This window comes from Pan paniscus, chromosome X (assembly GCF_029289425.2).
Source record: "Pan paniscus chromosome X, NHGRI_mPanPan1-v2.0_pri, whole genome shotgun sequence".
Lineage (NCBI taxonomy): Eukaryota > Metazoa > Chordata > Mammalia > Primates > Hominidae > Pan > Pan paniscus.
The window spans coordinates 73487898-73507029 of NC_073272.2; the positions used below are offsets into that span (position 1 = coordinate 73487898).

Below are 19132 nucleotides of genomic sequence, written 5' to 3' on the forward strand. Positions count from 1 at the left end.
CATGGCAAAACCCCGTCTCTACTAAAAATACAACCATTAGCCAGGCGTGGTGGCTCGTGACTGTAATCCCAGCTACTGGTGAGGCTGAGGTAGGAGAATTGCTTGAACCCAGGAGGCAGAGGTTACAGTGAGCCAAGATGGCACCACTGCACTCCAGCCTGGGCAACAAAGCGAGACTCCATCTCCAAAAAATAAATTAATTTATTAATTTAAAAAGAAAAAGAAAAAAGAAATGAAGAACTTACGGTAATTAGTGTGGTTAGGGACAGTGAATTAGAAATTGTCACATCAAAATACAAAGTTTTCAAAACAGTATATTTTATTTTACAATAGCAACCAACTCCCCAGTTTGTTTCAATTGTGACATCTAGATGGCTTAAGATTACTTTCTGGTGGTCACCCATGCCGAACAATATTTTCAATCTTCCAAACAGCAAAGACTCAAAAGAGATTCTGCATTTCACATCAGTTCACAAGTTCAAGAGTCTTCCATTTATCTTAGCTTTTGGAATAAATTATCTTTGATGTAGAAGGACAATGACGAAGCCACTTAATTCCTTGTGTCTGCATAAAAGCAGATTTATTCATCACAACTTCATTTATGTGAATAAAGCAGATGATGATAAAATGTTCTCTTATTCTTGTTTAATCAGTAGTGGTAGTGATGCCAGAAACTGTGAAAGGAAGGCTTTTAGTTACTTACTTCTTTCCATTTTCCAATAATCCATTCCCCATCCCCAGCTGAAGAAAGGGGTGTTACTGAGTCCAGCTGATACCACACATTGAAAGGTAAACATTAATATTTCAAATCTGATGTCTAACTAAAAATGTACAGAATGAAAACCAGAAAATTTCAACCCCAGATTATCTTCAATCTTGCTCCCTCCACCAATCATACTTTGACATTTATCTATTTCCTTCTCCACTTATGGATGTAATTGGCTTGCTATAGAAACTACAGTTTAGATGCTTTGAATGTATGAACTACAATAAACAATAAAGTCCTCTTCTTTTGAAGCATATTTTGGCTTCAGCTTTAAGATAATCTTATGACAAGAAGGGTCACACTGATTCACTTAATAAATTCCATTCTTACCTAACACAAAGTTTAGTTGATAAGCACTTGGACAAAAATAATACTTTTCAAAAATGTAAAGCAAACTAGTGAGGACAAAGGATTTTGTCCTCATCTCAACAATGATCAGCTATTGGAACTGCATGAAACTGAACAATTTAAACCTGGAGCTGGTAATGTTCTTAAGACCAATTCAGAACAAAGGCCTTAAAACAGGTTTGACCTTTTCCTTCACTCTTCCTCCTGTCCCACCCTCTGTGAGTGATTTAAAAATGGAAAAGGTCAAAGCCCAGCCAGGCCTACATTTAGAGAAATTTTAAAAAAATTTTTCCTTTCAATTTTGGCCAATTATTTCCAATTTTTATTTTATTCTTAAAACTTAAGCATGGTAAAATGTTAAGCTGTTTTCATCCACTGATATTATTCTACTATAAAAAGCCCTTCTTGAGCAGATTTGATGATAAAAAGGAGAACATTTCTAAGGTATAATTAGAGAAGCTGTTGCATGAGAAATCATGTCTCCATCTCCATTTTGCTATGCGTTATCTGAGGATTGTTTCTGAAAGAGATCTATTTAGGCAGTGTATGTATGTGTCAGCATGTAAAAAGTAAAGAACTGAAAATAGACAAACCTTGTAAATGCACTTCAAAACCAATTGTGGCTCAAGTGTGGGTGGTTTCCCAAGGCTGGTACCAATGAGACTGGGGTTTGGGAATTAGTTGGTCATCATCCCTCCTGCTGCCCAGCAGTGGTCAGTCATTTTTCATGAGGGATGGACTAGGAAAATGAAGTGTCTATTATAAGGAGAGTTCCTGTAACTTAAGGAGCAAGCTCACTACAAAACCCAGCTACCTGCTTATCGTAGTGGCCAGAGTGGTAGAAGAGATACGGAGTAGGAATTAAACCACACAATGTTATTTAGGGACTAAGCCATGCCCCTAACAAGAAAACAAGCCAAAAGGAAAGTATTAGGCATTCTCTGGGAAGGCATGCATTTGTTTCCCATGTCTCTGGGGCCAAAAACCTTATACCAAGTACCTATTGGCACCCGAATATATTTGTAGAATGAATGAATACATGAAAAAAATAAACAGTAACCTTTCTCCTATATTCTACTTTCCAAGCCAATTAATAAGCAAGTGTCTTTTCGTCATGATTTTTTTTGTTTTCTGTTTAGGATTTAACAAAATGGTTGACATAACAGTCACTTCTGTTTGATGAAGAGTATCACTTCATTCCATTTTTGTGTTTTTGTTGCATCTCCAAGTCAGAATAAATGCCTTTTGGAGCAGATATATTTCATTTAGCATTTAGTATCATCTTCATCAATATTCGTATGAACGAAAAAATAAAAAGCCCTCTCTTATTCCCACTCTACAACGCATGTCAAAGGTGATCTGTTCAGTTTTCCCTTAGTATCGAACATATCACAGCTACTCAATGAAGTTTCTTCTCAACTAAAGAAACACAGTCTCTTAGAGAATTTGTTCCTGTGTCTCCACCATAAGATAAATGAGATAAAGTGCACTTTGGTTTACGTCTTTCAAGCACTTAAGAACAGCACTTTATTCAGTTTTAATAAATTTTTACTAAATTGGTAAATGCAAAAGAATCTTTTTTTTATTGCTCAAATGTCTTCCTGTCTCTAAGCCAGACCAATGAGCAAATACCTTTAAAGCTAGTTGTTACATCTTGAACCATTTAACTGTAATAAAAGCAGAATGTTTAGTTAATGAATTAAAGAACAAACCCTGAGCCCTTTGATCAGTCTCCTGGCTTTAAACTAAGCCAATGAGGAAGTGATTTGGGGGATTCCTGAAACTAGGAAAAATGTCTCTTTATTTTGAAAGAAACTTGCATTTTTCTTTTTTTTTTTAAATCTCAAAGGCAATTGAGTGGGTCTTCTGGGCCAGACCTATTTAATTTACGAAACATAGTACCTTGCAGAGAATAGGCATTGAAATATTATTTAAACAATCAACCAAAGATGTTCTTCTATCTTCAGCTGTCAGTGATCTAATGCCCTCATCTCTCATCCTCAGGACCCAGAATGGTATATTCCACATAAAAGATGCTTTGTTTATCAAATGAATCAAAAAGCACGCCTGAGGCATTTATTTTTACTCCTTTACTTCTGTAGGCCAGGTCAAGGTGGGTCTAATTCACTTCTATCATCAGCACTTAAGAAACTGGATGGAAGACCACAACACCTTGTTTTTTGCAAAAATTTTCCATCTCCTCAATCAGGCCAGGAAGCATGTATCTTCTGGACAGGACTTTATCTCTCTACTCAGCTTAGTACACTGCCTTATATTAGTCCATTTGTCCCATGTTTTCATCACTGAATAAACTTGTTAAATGACTTTTGGTCTGGATCTCACACCTATATTACTTCATTTCCTTCTGTGAGCACTCTATAATAACATCATTTTTATATCCTAGGGCATGTAGTTCCGAGTCCCACAGAAAGTAATCACCATTCAGTAAGCCAATAGTTCATTCCTATCTGTATAGAACTGTAGGCTTTGTAAATCTACACATAGATCTCTGTTGTAGGTTCAATAATGATAATAAATGTTTGTGCCCCCAGTTGTTATCTCTAAGGATAAGAGTAATCAATGATCATTCAGCAGATATAGCTTATATATGGGTGGCAGTTTACAAATTACAAATTGATTTTACACATATTTTCTAATGCTACCCAAGACACAATAAAGATGGTTTATCTTTGCATCCCCAATGCCTAGCAATGAGATTGGCACACAATAGATAACTACTATAGTGGCATTCTTCAGACAACCAATCCCTTGCATATGTGTATTCAAAAGATAATCATTGTTATTCAAATTTTCCTACTTTATTTGCACAATATAATAACTATCATACAATTTTATAAACCTAGTACCCAGCACCAAGTGAGAAAATCAACAGTTACATTTATATGGTGCCTTAGAGTTCACAAAATGCTAACATAGGTATTGCCTTATTTTTGGCTGTGGCTAAATGAAATATGATAAATTTTCAGTGCCTTTAACAGTGAGTTCACATAGTAGGCAATCAAAATTGATCTATTTAACAGGTATTTAAACCCTTGGTTTGTATAACTACTTATAGAACCCTTCTCACTGTGGTTTAACTATACAATGAGAATTTTGTAGAGACAACACCTAGCTTACAGAAAGTTTTATTCATACAGAAAGCATCGAATTTTTCATTTACAAGTGCTTTATAATTTAGAAAGCACATTCGCAAGCTGAATTAAGTGACTTTCGGTCTGGATCTCACATCTATTACTTCATTTCCTCATACTAGCTCTTTCCTGGTTACCTGGAAAAATGTATCAGTAATAATTTAACTTAACCTCACCAGTAAAGTCTTGATTGTTTAAAATTAAGCAATATATCATTCCTTACATCTGAATAGTATAGAGGATAAACTTTCCTCTTATTACATAGGAGAATTAATCTTGTATTTTACAGTACCCAAAATAGCTGGTATGTAAGAGGCACTTAATATTCATTCATCCATTCATTCATTCATAAATATGTAGCCCATTGACATTTGTATCATGCTTTAGTTTACAAAGCACTTTAATACGCACCTTTCTGAAATTTTTTGTTCTATGAGAATACTTTTCCCCCTTTGGTAGCTCTAGCACCCAGCATGGTATCTGGCACATTATAGGTGACCACAACAAGCTTAGTCCCTTATGTTTTCAGTATATTTTAAAGTTTAAAGGCAGTTTCCATGTGTTTTCATTTCTGATACCTGGAATACTGCATTTTTACTCAAAATTACCAGAGCAGCAAACACAAATTGGCCTCAAATATACATATAATTTATTCATTTATCAAACAATTCCTTGTGTCTGCATAGTACTATATCCTTTTGAAAGAGCACTTTTTTATGCTTGCTCCTTTCTTTGTATCCACAACGCTTATCACAGTAGAATACAAGTGCTTTACAGTTTACAAAGCACATTCACTATTTTTTTTCAGGTCACCTAGATATCAATAATCATTGCATTTTTAGTGCCTAGCACAGGGACAGGCACAGAAAAGGAAACTAGTAGTATTCAGAAATTTTCTCTGAATAACAAATAATACATCAGGGGGTGGTAAGCTATGAACAGCAGGCCAAATCCAATCGGCTCAAAAACTAAGAATGATTTTGACCTTATAAAAACGTTGTTTAAAAAACAAATATGTAACAGAAACCATATGGCCCACAGTCTAAAGTATTTATGATTTGACCCCTTACAGAAAAACTGTGGACCCCTGATTTACATAATGCTTCACAATTTACACTGCACTTTCAAATGTTAACTGCATGATTGCCAATACACTAATTGGTTTTTCTCTTATGTTTTACAGTGCTTTCATACACATTATCAGTCATTTAAATCAACTTCCCACATAAACAGGAAGAAAAAAATCAAGGAAAGTATTAAACATGCTCAACAGTCCCAGGTTCTCTCATCTTTAAGCCTAGAGATGGGTATTAAACCCAGGAGTAGGGTTGGCACAGTCCACCAAATTATTTGGCCACTACTATGAGCAGGGAGTTCAGGCTGTCCCCTTGGGACCTCGCTTTGTCCCAGGCACAGTCACCCTTTCCATAACCATCACTAGAAATCCCAAACCCCAGAATCCTGCTCACCTAAGCTCAAAGAAGGAAGCTGTTGCTGGCAGGTGCTTCTCAGAAGTCTGGCACATCTGTGTATTTCTTGTCTAATTCTTCTCATTGGCCTGGAGCATCTCTTCACATTTTTCTCTAGAGAGCCTGGCACTTTTTTTCCCCCAACAACCTGACCATTTTATCTTCTCAGTCTAGGGCTTCTGGGGTCAAAAGAAAGGACTGAAATACAGTATCACCTATATGAATGCCTGCTCCTGAGGGAAGTTAACAAAAGCCAGATTAGATACTGACTGGATTTTGGTGTCTCTCTCAAGTGGAGAAGATGTGAATAGAAACAGAAGTTTACAAAACACTATAGCCTAACAAATAGGTAAAAGCTGTGATTTAAAGCTGGCTCAAGACTGGCCCAGGCATAATACTGTCAATCTAAAGGTAACCGGCAACATCAAAAAGTACATCTCAAAAGAATCAGGCTTAAAGATAAACAGGAGAACTGGAAATATCTAAGAGTAAGAAGTGTAAACAATAGAAAAGAGGTAGGGTTTAGGGTTCTCATCTTGGGATTTCCCCAGGTCTTCAAGCTTCTATCCTTCCTGGGTTCTGGGTCATGGGCCTCCAGATTCCGGCCTTTAGTCTTGAGATACCTTTTTCGCTTGGGTCCTCTATCCATCTAGGTAGGCTTTGTGACAGGGGCCTTCCATCCTTGGGTTGTAGGTCTTCCAGCTACAACCCTGGGCTAATCTTAGGTCGTTGGCCTTGTGTCACAAGTCTCAGTTCTTAGGCCTTCCATGTGTCCTGTCCCAGGTCTTAAGACTTCTAACTCAAGCCTTGAGACTTCCATCCAACTCAGGCCTTCGGTCCAATTCAGGCCACCCTCTGTTTTCTTGGCTCTTGAGGCTTTTGTTGGTTTCAGGCCTGAGGCTTCTATCTATCTTGGAACATGGGCTTTCCATCTTAGTCCTCGGGTCTCAAGTCTCAAACCATCTGTCTTATACTTTGGGCCTTCTATCCATATGAGCCTTCCACCTTCTGCCCTACTTGAGTTTTGGGTTTTACTGCAGCCTAGGGCCTTGTTTTGGTCTTGGATCATCTCACATGGCAGCCTGGCATAAGGAACCGCTCCACAATGCTTGCTCTGATAGCCGACGTTCTGCACCTATCAGGCAGGGGTTAGGAAGCCCCTCTGCCACACATGACACACACACACGTACACTTGCCCACATATGCAAAGAAATATTTAAGGAGAGATTACATGAAATCAAAGAGAGGGAGATAGATTCATGAAGAGGCTGAAATACTCAAAGGTGAGTAGAAAGGGAAGAAGCAGAGAACAAATACAAGCCAACAGAGATTAATACTGAAATAGAAAATCACAAACAGCAAGAGATGCTGAGGCACGCAGGGGAGGAGAGAGAGAATAGCCCAAGAGAGGCAGAAAGGAAATGCAGAAATGAGAAATGTGAGATAAAAAGTAGAAACAGCAGAAAGGAGGCCAGACTCAGAAAAAAGGTGAAATTTAAAACGAACGAGAAGGGGAAGGGGTAACAAATAATCACAGTTCACAAAGAGAAAAGAGAGGTAGGCAGAGAAAGGAGAGGTAGACAGAACAAGAAAAGGACAAAAAGCACACAGCATGTGACCCAAAAAGGAGACATGAAATAAAGCGTGAAAGAAGAGCCACATCTAGGAGAGCAAAGAGAAATAGCAACAAAATGAAAAATGAGAGATATGTCTAAGACAAGACACAGACCACTCTTGTGAACAAAAAGAGAAAATGAGGCAAAGGCACACACGAAAGAAATTAGCAAGAGAAACATGGAAATGGGTAAGACACACTTTAGATAGAGAACAAAGAGCAAAGACAAGAAAGAAAGAGACAAAGAAATACACACTTGAGTGCAAGAGATAAGCAAAGGCAGACATTCAGAGGAAGTAAGTAGCAGAAGAGGCAAGATAGAGTGAGGGGCACAAGAGGCATGAAAAGCATCACAGAAAGATAAAAAAAATCAAAAAGTGTCATTAGTAATTATAATAAACTATTGTTACTACGAATACTACTTATAGTACTACAATAATAACAACCACCAACACCAACACAGATGCTCTTCTATTTATAAACTTTTACCTTAGGGATTTCTTACATAGAACCAAAGCATGCCAACTCTGCCTGCTACCTGATAGTGCTAGTGGTCACTTATATTGTGGGAAATTAACTTACGAGTCTTCTTGGGTTACCTTTTACTTGACATGTGCCAGGCACTGCAATAGGTGAGCACTTTACATACATGATTTCATTTAACCCTCACAAACAGACAAGTCTAGAGACTTTAAGTTGTCAAAGGTCATATACCTAATGAGTAGCAGAGGATTTAAAACACACAATGTATGCCTCTTAACATCCTGTTACAACTATTTACTAGGATTTCTGGAAGAGCCAAATGGGATGTCACAGATGACTAAGTATTTTCATAAAAGGCTCTTTGATAGGACTTGCTCAATCCCCTCCTTTAGCATCACCTTTCCCCAACTCTTTAGAAAACTGACTTCATTCTCACACTTTTATAATGGCTACTTCAGAGTTTAGTTTTCTTTTTACACTAATCTTAACTGATGACAGAGTCTCTCACAAATGGAGAAGAGAAAGGGTTACCCTTTCAGCAGAAAGCAGAAATGGTGTTTTAAGCTTCTCAACGTTTAGGGCTCTAAGAATGACAGAGGGCCTATACAGCGAAGACATAGAACACACAAGCAAAGGCTAAATTCTTCTGTGATACAACTGGTAAGAAGACCATAATGTCTTTGAGTTGCTTCAGTGAACCCAGTCAGTAATATGGAAGACTGGTCATCTTTCCATCTCACATTTAGCCCCACTTCACATTAGACCAACACACCCCATCCAACACCAGCTCCCAAAAAACAGCTGTTATAACAGTTCTGAAGTGATCCTCACAGGACTGCAACATCAACAACTTACTTCATTCAGCTATCCTCAAGTGCTAGAGTGCCAGGCATGTTGATCTTCAGGTGGGAAGGCTGACTTCCTTCAGTGTGTTCAAATTTCTTGGACCTGCTGAAGACTCAGCTCTCTGCACTGCTTGTAGGAAGTATAATGATTTGGCAGATAGGAACAATGAAGAGCTATAAAAAAACATGAGATAAACCATGTAAATGCCATAAATATTGAGTACTGTGCTAGAGTTACATAAGATTCAAATTAATAAGCAATAGAAAATGTTTCCACAGAACTTTGAAACCTATAAAGTCAAAACTTTTAGGTCTTTAGAGAGAAAATTTCCTCATTCAACAGAATAGGAAACTGGCATAAATGGGAAAATGTCTTGCCAAATATCACTTGATGAGTCACTAGAGACACCACTACCAGTCATAGCCTTATACCTTAGTTAAAGACCAGAACTGCCGGGCGCGGTGGCTCACACCCATAATCCCAGCATTTTGGGAGGTTGAGGTGGGCGGATCACCTGAGGTCAGGAGTTTGAGACCAGCCTGACCAACATGGAGAAACACCGTCTCTATTAAAAATACAAAATTAGCCGGGCGTGCTGGTGCATGACTGTAATCCCAGCTACTTGGGAGGCTGAGGCAGGAGAATCGCTTGAACCCGGGAGGCAGAGGTTGCAGTGAGCTGAGATTGCACCATTGCACTCCAGCCTGGGCAACAAGAGCAAAACTCCATCTCAAAAATAAAAAAAAAAGACTTCCATCCTGTTTTAAGTGCCAATCAGCTAGGAAAGAGTCCCTTTAAATGATTAATAACTGAGATCACAAAAATAATAGATATGAGAGGAAAAAACATAAGGTCTTCCCAATGTTTAAGGCTCACTTCGATGTTTTAAGACCACCTCAAGTTTGCTTTATTTAAGTCTCCTGGCTCAGGACTAACAAAACACAGCCATAGAGCAGCATTTCCAAAACTCACAATATTGCTCTTTGAGATAAAGGTGAGTCACTCTGGAAGGCAAATATTCTCACAATAAGAAAATTCACATAGGTTGTTTAACATTGCAGCTAAAATACAAAAAAAAAAAGAAGAAGAAGAAGAAAAAGAAAATTCACATAGACTACTGGCCCTAGGAGAATTTATCTAAAGATTATGAGTACAATAGATAGATCTTCCTAGATAACTCTCAACTTAGCTTTCTAGTTCCTAGACTTTCTAACAATTTGTTAGTAACTCTGTATTTCTAAATCTACAGAGCTTTCTAGTCAATTATAACATTTCAAGAGTTCTTACCGATGAAAATATTTCATGAAATTTATAGCTACCCACTATTTACGAAGAATGCTGGGCAAAGCCTATACGTTCAGGATTTATTGCACCGAATGGTCACCTTTATCTGCCAATTCTCACTCGCTAATCAGCCTCTCCCAACACTGACCTAGAGAATGTAGGGTCCTGGTTCTTTAGCTCCTGCCTGATGACAGATAACTTTGTGCCATTTTTAGTCAGGTTTCCATTTGTATTTATGCGGCTTCCATCAATCAGCAACCATAGCATAAAAAGACACACCTCTCACTTGTTGTATTATACACCATGGCATCCCAAGCCATCCTGAAGTATGTAAATGATTGGCAAAGTTCTTCTGTAAGGCTTTAAGAGAGACTTTGGGGACCACATGGAACAGAATGATTTGCCCATGTGATCAATGTCACTGATGTGACAGTTGTCCATGTTCTCCTGAAAGAACAATTTAGCTGTAAGCCTCTGCCACGTGCTATAGTCCCACTCTAAACACCCGAACACATGCAACCCGCTACCCTCTTTACATCATCACTTTAACCAGTTAATCTCACACCCAGTTGCTTCCCAGGTTAGTTAGGAAGCTGTTTTTACCAAATCATATGCAGAATAATGATGAATACGACCTCAGTGAAACACTAAGTGCAATGTATACTGGAAAACAAAATCAAAATTAAGACTACTTATTATGCTTTTAGGGACAGCTTACGCACCTTGACGTGTGGTGGTTGTTTTTGAGACTTTATCTTCCTATCTGGGACCAGGAAAGTATCTTGACAGAACCTCCTGACCTAGGGTTGTTGCCCAGTGGTAGTGAGCTTTTCCCCTGGAGGATCCTCATGCCCCATCTCCACCTAGGGATCGTCAAAGGGAATGGATCACTAACACTGTAAAGCAACAAGCCTATTCTTCTGAGGAAGATCTGAAAAGAGATAAAAGAAAAAGTATTGAAATGCAGTACACTGGGAAAGTCTGTTCTAATGGGCAACTAGTGGTTGAGTTCAACCATATTTACCCTTTTCTTCATGTGGATTGAAGAGTGGACATTTACAGTTGTGCGGAGCTGTTATATTCTGGCTACCAACCTAGCAAAAAAAAAAAATTATCCTATTCATCCCAGCTCTATTCTGTATGCTTTCCCTCATTTCCAAGAGAAATTTAGAACTGAGTAATTGCCAATATTCCCATGCTGCATTTTATTCTCCAGTCTTTATTACTGAGCGATCCTCTACAATGTGGGTTGTTAATGCCCTTGTGTTCTCAGCACAAAATATAGTAGGGGGGTCAAGAAATCAAGAGGTTGAAACTAATGGAAGGAGAAGCTAATGCTTTCTCAACCAAGACAGCCATGAAGCCACACAGAAAAGGTCCGATGTGGTCTAACCCTATGAGTTCTGTAAGAATTCTCCTCCACAATGCCTCTGGCTTCCTCTATAAAGCGCTATTTTAAGAACTGAGCAATCCACCTCTATCAAAGTGCCTGTCAGCTAGTTCTGTAGCATCCCCCTCTTTTAATTTGTACTTTAAGTAGTGCCATGCCATAATATTGCCAAGATAAAGAGAATTGTTTCCTACTCAATCCACATGGTAACATTTCTTCAACAACCTGTATAATAGGGCGCCACCAAAGTTCTAGGATATTCGGAGAAACCAAGAATGGTCACAAGCATATAGAACTCCAGTTATAACAACAGCTGGCCAGGCGCGGTGGCTCACGCCTGTAATCCCAGCAGTTTGGGAGGTCGAGGCGGGTGAATCACCTGAGGTCAGGAGTTTGAGACCAGCCTGACCAACATGGAGAAACCCCGTCTCTACTAAAAGTACAAAATTAGCCTGGCGTGGTCGCGCATGCCTGTAATCTCAGCTACTCGAGAGGCTGAGGCAGGAGAATAACTTGAACCCAGGAGACAGAGGTTGCAGTGAGCTGAGATTGCGCCATTGCACTCCAGCCTGGGCAACAAGAGCGAAACTGCGAAAAAAAAAAAAAAAAAACATACACGCCACAAAAACAGTTAAGCAAATCTATGCAGAAGGAAAAACAAGGTACAGAAAACTAGGGATTCAGTAAATTCCTTATACAGGCCCCCGGGGCTCTCCTATTCCACTTTTTAACAATTTCAATTGTTTTTCAAGCTAAGAAATTTTGATTTCTTAAAACAAGGAAATGGCAGTGATAATGGAATTAGGCCTACCAAAACTGAGCTAATACAGATGAAGTTAGTCTTATTTGTAAACAAATCCTGAGAACTTAATACCCATCTGCCAAAGGAAAGTGGGAATAATTTAAAAGCCCACTAATCAAAAGGTGTTAAGTTCATTAAATCTATCTTGCTAACTGTGTGGTGAGAAAAGAAATAATTTAGTGCTTTGCATCTCTCATTCTTCATTGGGGATCAAGTATGCTTGCCCTTACAGACCTCACTGGAGCCCAGCTCTGAGGGATAAATGAAACAGGCCGAACTCATTATGTAAAGTTAAAATGTATGTGTACTTGCAAAAGAAAAAGTATAGGAATTGATGAAAACTGGCTCACGTTCTACTTTTCTTTCTTTTTAAGAGACTGGGTCCCGCTCTGCCACCTAGGCTGGAGTGCAGTGGCTAATGATGGCTCACTGCAGCCTTGAACTCCTGGGCTCAAGCAATCCTGCTGCCTCAGCCTCCAGAGTAGGTAGGACTACAGGCACGTACCACCATGCCCAACTAATTTTATTTTATTGTAGAGACATGGGTCTTCAACTCCTGGCCTCAAGTGATCCCCCCACCTCAACCTCCCAAAGCCCTGGAATTACAAGCAGGAGCCACCATGCCCAGCTGTGTTCTGCTTTAAAAAGGAGAGTTGTGGGAAGCTCAATCCAAAGACAGAAGCACTACAACAATAAATTCCCCAAACTACCTTTTTCTCCAGATAGCTGGCAACCCATCCAAGTAGATTAGCTGGAGCTTGGCCAGATTCTCAAAGGGAAAGATATGATGAATTTGGAGCCTCTTATAGCTGTTTGCAGTCCTCAGGTCTCACATGCTCAGAATGTCCTTAAGAAGAAAGACAGGGTTCAGTAGGCTACCAAAGCACCGGTAGGATACCAAAAGAGTTACAAAAACCCCAATGAAAAAAACCTAGGAAGTATAAACTGAAGCATTAGACATAGGTATCTCCTGTCTCTACTTTCTAGCCTGCTTGGTCTCCCTAAAGTCCTCTAATGACAAGCCCTGGCAGTACACGGGAAGATTAGACAAGTGAAGAAAAAGAACTACATGAAAATATGGGTCAAACCAATACCGACCTTAAGGGCTGACACTAAATTTGTGGCTAATGGTCATCCTGTTGCTGAAAATACTTCAAGATTCAAGGTGGTGTGGCAACTGCTACTACTGCTTAGAGGTGCAATTGTCTTGATTGTTTTTAATAATTGGCTATCTACCTTTACTATAGCATAGGAGCTCACTAAAGCGGATCTAAGCCAAATTTGCAGTCTTGAAAGCACTTTGCATGGTATTGTATAGTATGGTGTGAAAAGCACCCAGTATGTTAAACCTGAGTACCTTAAAGGAATACAGGCTTCCAGATCCCTGATCAGGGATTACTGTATCATGAGGAAACCTTTATGTCAATGTCAAACAGGAATATATGGAACATCACTTATTCAACACTATTCTCTAGCTTTAAAAAGGCCAAACTGTTCTATGATGTTCTCAATATAAGCAGAACAAGCTTCAAAATCTCTTGCCAACATCCTTCCCCATCCTAATTTAATCTAAGATTAGATACTTCACTTCCAAATGCAGGCTTCCAGTTAAACATGGCGGTTCATACATGTTTATGCATTTACTCTACTGCTTCCTGAAACTCCATTAATGAGAGTAAATGTGTACTCCATATGCAAGCAAATTCACCTAAAGAAATTTTAAATAAACGGATCCTAGCTCAAATTCATTTATACACTGGCATCTAAAAGGAAACAACTATTCCAGTCTCCCCAAGTCTTCTTAAGCATATTTATGGAGTATCTTGCTTTAGCATCAAAGCCCTCTAGTTTTGCCTGTTACTATGGTGATGACATACTCAAAGAGCATTCCCTTTCCCTTAACAGGAATCTAAGGCTAGAGAAAATGGTTACATTTTGGAACTGGGAATCTAAGGCTAGAGAAAGTGGTTACATTTTGGAACTGATACAGAACCATACATTTCACTAGGGTTCAATATTCACTGACAAGAATTTTGAGAATCTGTCATCTTGCAGACCAACAAAATATCAAAGTCTTATGGAGAGAATAACTGAGTGGCACAGCCAGCCATCTGGTTCAAATACTCCAGCATCAGACAGAATTGTCACAGCTAGACGTGATATTAATAATCACATAGGCCAGGCGCAGTGGCTCATGCCTGTAATCCTAGCACTTTGGAAGGCCAAGGCGAGTGGATCACCTGAGGTCAGAAGTTCGAGACCAGCCTGGCCAACACGGCAAAACTGCGTCTGTACTAAAAATACAAACATTAGCCGGTGGGGGTGGGGGGCGGGTGCCTGTAATCCCAGCTACTTGGGAGGCTGAGGCAGGAGAATTGCTTGATCATGGGGGAAGGAGGTTGCAGTGAGTCGAGATCGTGCTACTTCACTCCAGCCTGGGCGAAAGAGCAAAACTCCGTCTCAAAAAAAAAAAAAAAATCACATAATTCAACATTTTCATTCTCTAAGGAAACTGGGAACCCAGAAGATGAAACTACCTCAATGTTACACAAATAGTAGGTGACCAAGTGATACTTAAACCCATGTCTTCCCACAATTCAAAGGTCTTTTAACTGTGGGGTCTGTGCATAGATTCTCAGGACATATGGGGAGCTTTCTACAAAACTTTCACAATACTCTCATTTCACTGTAAGGATAGTTTAGATCAGCTATATGACTACTTCATAATATAGGACCACGTTGCCAGATTAGTGGCAAATGTTCTAGTTTTGTTGCCTGGGGATTACAGAAAAGAAGAGAAGCAAACAATATATAAATGTGTTTTGTGCCAAATGAAAGTGAAATAGCATTGCTATGTGCTATAACAGCAGGATTTAAAGCAGTTTGAAAACAGCAGTTTGGTGAAGTGCATCAACACAGCATGTGATATTACAGACACGCCACTCAAAAGAAACTATAATACTATAATAGTAGTGCCATATTTGCATTTTAGTTATCTATTAACTACTAATTTGTACATCTGCTATGTTTTATAGTTGTATTATAGATATAGGCAAACAGATTTCATTCCAGGTTTGTTCATACACTTTAATTTAACAATTATTCCCATAAACCTAAATAGTACATAATAATATTTTTCTTTTACAGAAAACGTTTAATCAAATATAGCAAAATATTAATTGTAGAATCTAAGCAGTGATTATGTAGGTGCACACTGAATAATTCTTTTCTTGAGAGAAAACCTCCCTACTATCAAACTTATTATACAGACTTGAGAAACACTGTCTCAAACTAATATCTAATATAAAATATTAAAATTATACTCAACATAATTTCATGTTATTTTAAATTGCTGATTAATATGCAATGCACATGACAATGCTGTTAATCAGGGCACTTTTTGTAACAGCACACCAACTTTCTTGACTAAAATTGAAAGGTTAAAAATTATATTTGGGTTACAATTGCCAAGGAAGACATCTACTCCTTGGGTCTTAAATAGGCACTTTGGAAGGCTAGCTGGAGGTCAGTAAATGAACCTTTCCTGTCCCACGTGTGAACATGCCTTTCCCTTCCTTTCCCACCTCCAGTGTTCTCAGGGTCCTTTAGCTCTTAGAAAAAAACTGAAAGAAGAAATGCATACCCAAGGAACAGCTTACCTGGCGATATCAGAATAATTTAATCTGAAAATCAATGTCAAAATGTGGATTGAAGTAAATTCTGGTTCTTAAGATAAAGTTTGTTTCTGCAACCTATTTTACGTTTCAAAACTGGCAGACACATTTAGGGCAGAAGGGTCATTTCTAGTTTCAAGAATACCCTACAGCTAAACTCTCCCTAAACTTAACCATAGAAGCAAATGTCAAACACTCACTACCGTAATATTAACAGAAAAATTTCCCAACCAAGCCAGGTTTCTCACTGTAGAAATGGGAGGTAACAGATAAGCAAGCAGGTGAGACTATAATGATCCATGTGGCAATGATTAGAGTTGGAGACGTAGGTATAAACACATTTAGTTTAATATAGATACAGATGGTTATATATATTTATAGCTATGTGCATATACACACGTTAGAATGCAAATATATATCTCCTTGCTCTTGTCAACTGAAAAGGTCTTGAAGGAATGACACTCCAGTAGTAATGAGCGCACCTAGCACTCACTTCTTGATTTCTAATATTACTCTCCAATAAAAAGTATCAAGGCTCCTTGCAGAAATACATCATTTTAGGTCCAGGCAGGAGATATGCAAATGAGTCTGAAGCATGTTGTAGTTTCAAAAATAAGAAAGTGCTCAAACAAAAAACCCACATTCATGGGGTTATATCAAAGCCAAATGAAAGACCTCCCAATGGCCAAAGCTGGAACAATTTGAAAAACAGAATAAAGTAATACTGTATTATAACCCAGAGTATAAAATATCCCTGAGATCATACTGATATAAATGACTGAATAAACACAATACACTGTGGAGAAAAGACATCCTGTGCAAAAGAATTCCAAATAATTTATGTAAATACTCTGCCCTCAACGAGGTGGAAGGTAATTTCCCATTCCTTAAGTGCTGGCTGCACATAGTGACTTCCTATGTGAACAGTATAGTAGGGAAATGGAGAAATAAAGACTAATTTTACGCTGGAGAAACCTGACAAATAGTACCTCAGACAGGTGATTAAGGATAACATAAACAGTGATAAGTCATGTTGATAGTATGTACTCTTGATAAGTGATAAGAATGGCACTCTACCTTTGTGGTCTTCCTCCTAAACACTCATAAACCCAATCTAGTCATGAGAAGAACATCAGACAAATTCCAATAGAGAGACATTCTATAGAATACTGGACCATTAGTCCTCAAAACTGTGAAGTTCATCAAAAACAAAGAGTCTGAGAAACTGTCATTACCAAGAGGAGCCTAAGGAGACATGACTACTAAGGACACATGCAGCGTGGTATCTTCAATGGGATCCTGGAACACAAAAAGAACATTAAGGAAAAACTAAGGAAATCTGAATAAAATATGGACTCTAGTTAATAATAATGTATCAATATTGGTTTGTTGTGACAAATGTACCAAACTAATGTAAAATGTTAACACTGGGAAAAACTGGGTGTGAAGTACACAGAAACTCTATCTTCAGAATCATTCTGTAAATCTCTACACTGTTCTAACATTAAAAGGTTATTTTTTCTAAAAATCTCCCAACCAGTTGCTGAAGACTTATAAGACACAGTTTTTAAAAAGCAAGCAAAATGGAACCTAAGAACTGGTAAGTCTATGTTCCAGATTTTGCTACAGTACGTACCATCATTGTTTGCAGATCTGACCTAAAGACTTACTCTCTTTCTTTTCTGTTTATATGGATTTATAATAGGTAATTTTGATGTTAAAATATACAAGGCCCAAATAACCAGGTATCCGTAATATCAAAAAGTTATTTTTTAAAAAACATTAGCAATTAAACTTTGTTTTTGTACATCAACAGATTTCCTGGAAAGACCTAGTCAATCTGCTGTAAAAAATAAGTCATAAGTTAGTAGCTAATTTTCAGTCAAGGGAGATCTATAAGGCTGGAAAACTTTAATAACATATAGATTGTAGAGTGATTATATCCCAGCACTGTTCAATGCCAATCACACTAACAGCATACTATAAAATATACTATGCCACTAGTTTTCAAAGCTATGGGTAAAGTAACATAGATAATTTTATAATGGGACCTGGTAAAGTACAGTGATGTTCCAGTCATATCCCTATTTTTAAATTCTTATACGCACTTGATTATGTAATAAGAGGGTATTGCTTGGGTCTACTGCATAACCTCTCATGTTTCCGGGAACACTAGAAGACTAGCATTCTAATTGGTTAAGGAAAATAATACTTTAAGTCTACCCATAATTTAAGAAGTCTAGCACCGGTCAAATTTACATTTTGTTTCAGTTTCTCATCCTAACATGAAAAAAAAAAACCAAAAGTTATTTCCAATATAAACATCAAAACAGTAAAGGAGAGGCTTCTTTACCAAACTCATTTGTATAAGATGCAGAAGAAGCCCAAGCTCCATGTATCAGTACTCAATTTGGAAAGGTCAAGGAAGAGCTATCAAGTAAAGCCTAAGTCACCAACAAAAACATATCCAACTCGACAGCCTAATACACATATATATAGTGATATATAACTGTACATGGCCACTGAAGTTTAACTTGTTAAATTCAGCAGGCCAGCTATGTCTTAAATACATGAGCTCCAACTTGAGTTGGATTTTTGAAGGAAACCTGTGTAAAATGCTACTTGCCTACAGCCCAAAATATGGTAGTGAGAATATCAATTTTCTCCCAATCCAGTCTTTAAGACAAGGCAGAGGAAGGCATTAGCTCTGTTTAACTAGACATATCATTACTCTTTGCCATCCAAACTGATAAGGTTTGGGGGAAGAGAAGAGGCATTAGCTCAGTTCAGATATAATCATTAGTTTCTTTCTCTTTAAGCTGGTAACGTATTTTTCCAGGATGCTTTCACATATAAGAATATTTTAGCAGTCAACAAAGGTCAACTCTTAATTCATTACTTTAAGACATGAACTCCCTTCAAGCTGTACATTTGATAATCAGGGCACAAACACCCTGAAAAGAAATTATGAATGCCTAATCACAGCAGCCCTGGGTCTCACAGTCTTCTGTAATTTAGGGAGGTGGCTAGAGAAATGGAAGTTACAGAAAGATAAAGCTGAAAGAGGATATGAGAAAATGGTCAGAAAACTTCCTCCAATCCTACATGTTAAGGTTTTATAAAGGGAAAAGTCAGAAAAGAAATGACAATAATCATTTAGAGAAATGCCAAAAAAGTTTCCTTCATTAGACTTTTGAAAATTTTCCAAATCACAAAATGTCATTTTCAGGGATTTAGGTATTTGATATAAGCCCCTATCTTATTTCACTAGCAGTCTCGAGATGGTCAGATTGATGGTGATTT

At 38.1% G+C, this 19132-nt stretch overlaps 1 long non-coding RNA gene across 2 annotated transcripts in view; it reads right to left on the minus strand.

Annotated features, from left to right (window-relative positions):
- Nucleotides 1-296: 296 nt before the first annotated feature.
- LOC100976290 (uncharacterized) overlaps nucleotides 297-19132 on the minus strand; it is a 32068-nt gene continuing 13232 nt past the window's right edge. Inside the window, exons 2-7 of one of the 2 annotated variants that reach the window (XR_008622897.2) lie at nucleotides 17065-17128; nucleotides 12866-13002; nucleotides 10686-10894; nucleotides 8689-8852; nucleotides 5736-7549; nucleotides 297-1853 (exon numbers count right to left, since the gene is read on the minus strand). This is a non-coding gene — a long non-coding RNA (uncharacterized LOC100976290). Of the gene's footprint in view, nucleotides 7606-8688; nucleotides 8853-10685; nucleotides 10895-12865; nucleotides 13003-17064; nucleotides 17129-19132 lie in introns of both variants that reach the window. The other variant, XR_008955234.1, reaches the window with a different exon arrangement.